Source organism: Lepisma saccharinum, chromosome 9 (genome assembly GCF_977018435.1).
Source record: "Lepisma saccharinum chromosome 9, izLepSacc3.1, whole genome shotgun sequence".
NCBI classification, from domain to species: domain Eukaryota; kingdom Metazoa; phylum Arthropoda; class Insecta; order Zygentoma; family Lepismatidae; genus Lepisma; species Lepisma saccharinum.
Genome location: NC_139237.1, coordinates 37,774,140 through 37,781,831, shown reverse-complemented (window position 1 = coordinate 37,781,831; position 7,692 = coordinate 37,774,140).

The following is a 7,692-nucleotide window of genomic DNA, read 5'->3' as shown; positions in this document are numbered from 1 at the left end:
CTGAAAAATTCCCGAGGGCATTTTTACAAAAATCTTGGATTAGGCAAGAGTTCCACACTTGCTCAAAAAGCTCATATGGACATGTTGAGCCTGTTTTAAGTGTAGCAAAGCTGCTTGAGGGGGGCTCGTACTTTCTCGTCCTGTCCGTAGTATCAATACCACTACTGTTATTTATATTAGATACGATCTCAATTTTTTTTTAAATAACCAACATGAATCTCTTTGGTTTCCGAAAGCAAACAATGGAGATTGTACACCGCACGACGACAGATCATGAATTTCTACCTTCCGCGTTAACTAAACTCAACGGTCTGTTGATCATTCACCTCAACAGCATTTGGACGAAATTGGATGAGGACGTGGGCAAGATTTTTTACGTCTTCAACAACAATTTACATTTCTACGAAATTCCGATCGACGGGAAACTTCGGATCACCGTGAATCCGGAGAACGTAGGCGAAATCAAAATATCTACCGGCAAGAACATTTTTCGAATCAAGCACGACAAAATGCTTTCTAACATGGCATACGATGTTTCTGCAGGAGATTACCTTTACATGGAACTCCTCGGAGATTACGACAAACTCATTCCTCTCTTCGTAGAATTACGAATCGTCTATCCTATTATAAATAACCGTTAACCAAAAATGCCTAACGACATTTTCGGCAACACCAAGCGTGTGGACCACGCAGAAGAGATTCTCATGTTGGACGTTCGTGTTAAGAAGTTGAGGACCGATTTGATCGCTTTGCAGGAGACCTTAAACAAAAGTTTAGAGTCGGAAATCGCTACGCTCCAAACGCAATGTCTCGACCCCATTCTGAAAATCGATTCCGAACTGAAAACGCTCATAAAAAATTATGTCGACGTACCTTCTTACGACAGCGTTCAAAATATACAGTTGAGTGTGGATTCGCTTCAAAATGATTGGGCCAAATTACAGCAATTTCAATCGAAAAATGAAGATTTGGAAAAATTGAAACTCGAAATCGAAGAACGAACTTCCGCAATCGAAAAGAATTTCTCCGAACTTCAAACCGTGGTGAACGATATTGATGTAGAACGCTTGCACGTCGTCGTTTCCAAATTACAAGAAGAATTCACCGGCACGTTGGAAGAAATTAAATCCAAGTTACAGACTTTGGAAGATACCATGACGAACCTACCATCGTCGGACGAACTGCAGGTCATCGGTAAAAGCGTTGCGAACATAAAAATTCAATTGGAGGCCTATCAAGATTTCGAACACATTCAAACCACCATCGCTACGCTTCAGGCATCCTTGGAATTGATCAACGAAGAAATTAAAAATATTCACGCTGAAGCGAGAGCGTTGACGAGCATTCAAGACGCGTTGAGCGCGGTTCAGCAGAAGATCGAATATTTAGAAAATTTGAACGTCGAATCCAATCTCGCTCATTTTCATCACGTACTGGACAACATACAGGGTGACTTGGAATCGTTACGGACGAGTGTGCCTTCGAGCGAAGATTTGGAAAAATTGAAAATGGCGGTGACGGCACTATCCGAATCGAGCGACATCAAAATTTCTTTGAGCGATCTCGAGAGTAGGGTGGCCAATCTCCCCACCTCCAAAGAATTGCACGCTTTGAAAAGGAACATATCACGTATGCTGAAACGACTGGAAACGGAAACGGCGAACGTGGAACAGATTCGAGACGAAATCAGTTCGCTGGTGTCGACGCTGCCCACTTCGCAGAGCGTCGCCGATCTTCACACGCAGTTTACAGAGATGCGAAGCATCGTGAACGATCTTACCGAGAAGAGCTCGAAATTGAATCAAGTCGAGAACCTTCAGAACATCGTCGTCAACATCAGAGATCAAGTCGGAGTGTTGGAATCCGCGCAGGAATCGACGCTGGCTTCTTTCGGTGCCAAGTTGCAAGAACTCAACGAAAACTACAAGCAGTTGAACGTGGAAGTGAAAATCAAACCGTCGTTGTCTGCCGTAACGGATACCATAGTCGAGCATTTGCTGCCCATCGAAAATAAACTCGGACACGTTCACAGTAATCTGCTCGGCGTCGACACTAAATTCGCTAAACTGCATTCTCTGCAAGCCATCGAAATCAACAGCGTACCCAATCAACAGAGAATCTCCACGTTCGTCGAAGGTAACAAACTGTACATGTTACATCCTTATCATCCGTACTACAAGTTTCTCCTCGATGGCACGATTCAGATAAACGAATTTTCGTACTGGTCTCACGGTAGAAAAGCTAGCGTTCCCACCATGACCTTGATATCGAATCGTGGTGTCCAGAAAGCAGGAAACATTCCTCTAGCACGTTGGAACGAAACGCGCAACATATATGAAATACACGAAGACGAAGATCTTACCGTTTTCGACGTGAGTGCCGGCGATAAGCTGATCATTCAAAACACGAGCGAGGTACCACCTTCGTTGAATCCCATCACGCTGGTGCTCCTCTTCAAACGTAATCTCTAAAAAAATGTCTAGGCAAGCCATCGTCAAAGAATTGCATAAACCTGCACGCCGCAACTACGAACGTTTGGCGGTGGTAACCAAGGGCATCGACGACCTCTGGGAAAGCGACCTCGTCGAGATGAGTAGCGGCAAGTTAAAAAACGTACATAAATTGAACAAGGGCAACAAGTACCTCCTCACCGTCATAGACACGTTCTCGAAATTCGCATGGGCTCTACCTTTGAAGGCGAAAACGGGAACATGCGTCACGGAAGCATTCAAATTAATTTTTCGCGAAAGCGGCGGCAGACGACCACGGTTTCTGCACACGGACAAGGGGAAGGAATTTTACAACGCCGTATTCCAAAAGTTTATTCAAAAACATGACATTCGACATTATTCGACCTTCAGTCACATCAAAGCCAGCATCGTGGAAAGATTTAATCGAACCTTGAAAACACACATGTGGAAACGATTCACGCTTCGGGGAAATTACAAATGGGTCGACATCCTGCCGGAACTCGTCGACACCTATAATGATACGGTGCACAGAACGATAGGCATGAAGCCAGCTGACGTTACAAAATCTGACGAGCAGCGTTTAATTTCTACCGTTTACTGTCCAAAGTACACGCCCGCGACAAAAAAGCTAAATACAAAATTGGAGACCAGGTGAGGGTCAGTAAATTGAAGCGAACGTTCGACAGGGGTTTCACACGAAACTGGAGCACGGAACTTTTTACGGTGGTTCGAGTTTTAGCCGGAAACCGACACACGTATATAATAAAAGATAGTAGCGGCGAGATTTTGAAAGGAAGATTTTACGAAGAGGAACTCTCTAAAACAAAACACCCCGACACGTACCTCATCGAAAAAATATTGCGTAGGAAAGGTGACAAACTGTTTGTCAAATGGCTGGGACTTCCGGAAAAGAGTTGGATCGAGGCGAACGAAGTGATCTTGTGAGTACGTGGAACGTGGTGAAGCGTCTACCGGATCCGGAAAGTCAAACGAGAAAAAAAAAGAACGGCGAGTTGCTTCCCGACAGCATCCGCTGTCTGATCGTAGGTCCTTCGGGGTGTGGGAAAACGACACTGCTCGTGGACAATTTTCTCCTCGCACCGAATTGGTTCGATTGGAAGAACAGGCACCTGTACGTGTTCTCGAAAAGTTTGGAGCAATCCAAATACCAGCAACTGATGAAAGTGTACGATGGTCTGGACATTGCAACGTTCGCTTCGGAAATAAAACCACTCGACGATTGTCGTGAAAATTCAGTCGTTGTGTTCGACGATGCCATCCTGGAAAATCAAAATGAAATTCGCAACTTTTTTACGCAAGGTCGTCACAAAGAAATGGATTGCTTTTACCTAGCTCAAACGTTTTCCAAAATTCCAAAACAGTTACTACGCGACAACGCTAATTTCATATGTTTGTTTCGTCAAGATCACACCAACCTCAAGCACGCGTACGATGACTACGTAGGCGGAGACATGAACTACAATCAATTTTCGGAACGCTGCTCTTCTTGCTGGAACAGTGACGATTTCGGATTCGCTACGATCGACATGACGAGGAAACCCATCGACGGAAAATACAGAAACAAAATCAACGACTTTCTAAACGTTGCAACGTTGTGAGAAACGACGTGTATAAATAACGTCATGACGAAACGAAAAATCGAAGACGAAAATCTCAAGCTTCGCGATTACCTCGCGAAACGCTTCAAAGGTTGGAAATCCGAGAATCGCGGATTCTACGAAGAGAAGAAACGTCAGGATCAACCCGTGATCGATGCCATCAGCGGTCTAGGTAAAGAAATTAAAAGTGTCACGGAACAAAATAAAAATTTGATCAACGAACTCGTACCACTTGCAGCTAAAAGTTACGCTGTACCCACGCCCATTTCGAGCATTCCTTCGACGCCGTTCGAACTGAAGGACGTACCGACACGACGTCGAGCCATAGGCAGCACGTCTTCGGATAAGATCGAGTTGGGACCTTTGGCACAAGACTACCTGAGCACGGGGAAGTTCGACAAGGATGAAGTGTTCGGATTGTATCCGAGCATGGAAAGCAACGAAGGCGGCGGTGTGGTGTGGAAGATTGGGAAATCGAAGGTGACCTTCGAAGGCAACGACATTAAAGTCAATTTAGGCGACAAGGATAGTTGGAACAGGTATCCGGGTACGGTGGGACTGTGGGAACTCGTCGCCAAAAAGCAGCCGAAAGATTACACCGACGAAGATTACCAAAGTTACAAGGAAATTCTGATCATGACGGATGCCTTGTACCAGAACAACGACGCCTCGCAGAATAGGGTGAAATCGAGCAGTGGTGAGAAGTACAGGAATCTCATCAAACCGATTTGGAACCAGGTCAAAACAGGCAGCGGCGTCAAACGCTACAACACGTTACCCAAAGAATTCGTTTGGGTGGACGACGTTAGGAAACTCGTGGACCGATTGTTGGTGATAGCCGGCGAAGAGAATGCAGGCAATCGTAATTTCTACAACGAGAAGGTTGGCATCGTGGACATGATCAGCACGAAACTTTCCAACTTCATCGTGAACGACGACAAGGGCATAGGTTACCTGATCAAAATCATCAACACGCTGCCTCCGAGATTCTGGAACGTGGCCGAAGGAAAGGGACTCGTGAACGACATCATCAACAAGTTACCTTTCGAGATGCATTTACCTGGCTACCACTACTGCGGACCGGGTACCAAACTCGAGAAAAGGTTGGAGAGAGGAGACAAGGGTGTGAATCCGTTGGACGCGGCGTGCAAAGATCACGACATTGCCTACAACACCACGCAGACGGATCTGGACGCACGTCACGAAGCAGACAAGAAATTGGAACATGCAGCTTTCGAAAGGTTCGTGAGCAGAGACGCATCGTTGGGTGAACGGGTCGCCGCACTGGGTACCACCATCGCCATGAACACAAAACAAAAATTGGGGTGGGGTATATAAATAACATACAGTAAAAAAACAACATGGCTTGCATAACTGATTTGCCGCACGAACTACTATCTAAAATATTCAAAAAGATAGTTAACGGAGATGTTAATAAACTTGTGATCATAGCTAAAACGACGCCGGCATTTCACATGGGATGCGAAATAGTTCTCAAGGACCGTCTTCGGGAGATCAGTGGAATGAGGTGCGGTGATCTCGACACTCTTCTGTCGGCCGCGGGGGAGAAATTGAACGAGAGGTTGGACGAACTGCACGAGGCGAGGCAGGGAAGAAGACGATATACTGATGATTGGCGTAAGTCCAAACAGGAAACTGAAGAAATCATCACGCACATCATCGCGTTCTCTGAAGCACGAACTTTCTTCCTCTGTTAAAAAAATCTTCGATACAAATCGTGAAAAAAAAATATATATAAATAACACACATCGTGAAAAAAAAATAATCTTCGGTATATATAAATAACACACATTGTGAATAAAAAATTAAATTTCTCTAACACACACACTGAAAATTTCTCTCCTTCGATATGACAACTGAAAAAATGAGTGACCTCCAAGCATTAAAACAAATGCTAAATTTGTCAGTCGAGTATGTAAAAATTCAGGAATTAGAAGTCGACAAACCTTACACGATAACTTCCGGTTCAATCGTTTCTACCCAGTATGGTCCCAAGGTGCGTCTGTTGCTCAACGCACAATACAGTCTATTTTTACCAGATCGATACGCTATCATGTTATCCGACGAGAAGCTAGCTACCTTAATCGAGAACAAAACTCGAATCGTGTACAAGGGGACAAAGGAACTTCTTGGTAAGAAAACAAAGCATGTAATAGAATTTGTGTAACGGGGCTACGCGGAGTATATATAACATAACATCCATTGAAAAAAAATCTCAGAATATTTATATATAAATAACATACCGTGAAAATAACACATAGAGCATCAACATGAAGCCCAAGGGTGTCGTGTACCAGATACCATATTCGAATCTAAAAAATCTAGGTGCCCTCGATGGGTTACTCACCAAGAAACAGCGCGAGAAGAAACGTTCTTGCTTGACCAAAGGACATGGAATGAAATTACTTCTCAGCACACCTCAATTGAGACGCTTGCAGCGTTCGCGGAAACAGCAAAAGATCGGAGGTTTCATATTCAGCATCCCGGCCATCCTGGCAGCATTGGGGGCCGTGGGAAGTTTGGCCGGCGGAAGTGCCGCCATCGCGAAAACCGTCATCGACTCGAAGAAGAACAAGGCCGAGTTGGAAGAACAGAAACGTCATAACCTGGCCATGGAGAAGAAAGGGGGGAAGGGCGTGATGAAAAAGTTTAAAAAAAAGAAACAGCAGCACTCACCAACCGAGACATTGAATCTCTGATCGAACCGTTACGAATCAAACACTTCAGAGGAGTTTTCATGTCCGACTCGTTACCTTCAACCGTCAAAAGAAGAGAATGTGGAGTAGTCAACTTGGACAATCAAGAAAATCCAGGCACGCATTGGATATGTTACCACAAAAACGACAATAACAAAGCATTCGTTTTTGATTCTTTCGGAGGTGTTCCACCTACAAATTTAGTCCATTATCTGAAAACGAACAAAACCTCTATATACTACAACGACGAACGCATTCAAGATTTCGGAGACGTGAACTGCGGTCATCTCTGCCTCTCCGTGCTCACGTTTCTCTCTAAAATAAATAACCCCACGATCGAAGATTTCCAGAAAGCACTGTGGAACCTGAAACAGCATCACGACAATGGGCGTGTTCCATCTCACGAGCGAATCTTCGATCTTGAAACTCACGCTGCACGCCGACATCGTCTATCCTAAATCCGTGGCTCTGCGTGCATTCTACAGCATGTACCTCATACCTAACGTCACGCATCACAACAACAAAATTAGCGTCGGAAACGAACACATCGTCGTCACGCCAGGCCAATACAATCTTTCCACTTTGCAAGCTCAGTTACCCAAAGGCACGTACCTTTCTCAAAATTCGGTCACCCACAGAGTGGAAATCCTATCCGCGACGGAGACCGTGGACCTGGGCACCATGGGAGAACTTTTAGGTTTCGAGAACGACACCAAACTCGAAGCTGGCATCAAGCACGTGGCAACCAACATTCCTAAATTCTTGGCCATAGAGACTCTGAACGTACACTGTAACGTGGCGGAAGGAATGATCACGAAATCTTCGGACGGATTGTTAGGAAGTCACAAGCAGACGGGAATCATAGCCACGTTCAAACCAAGTTCC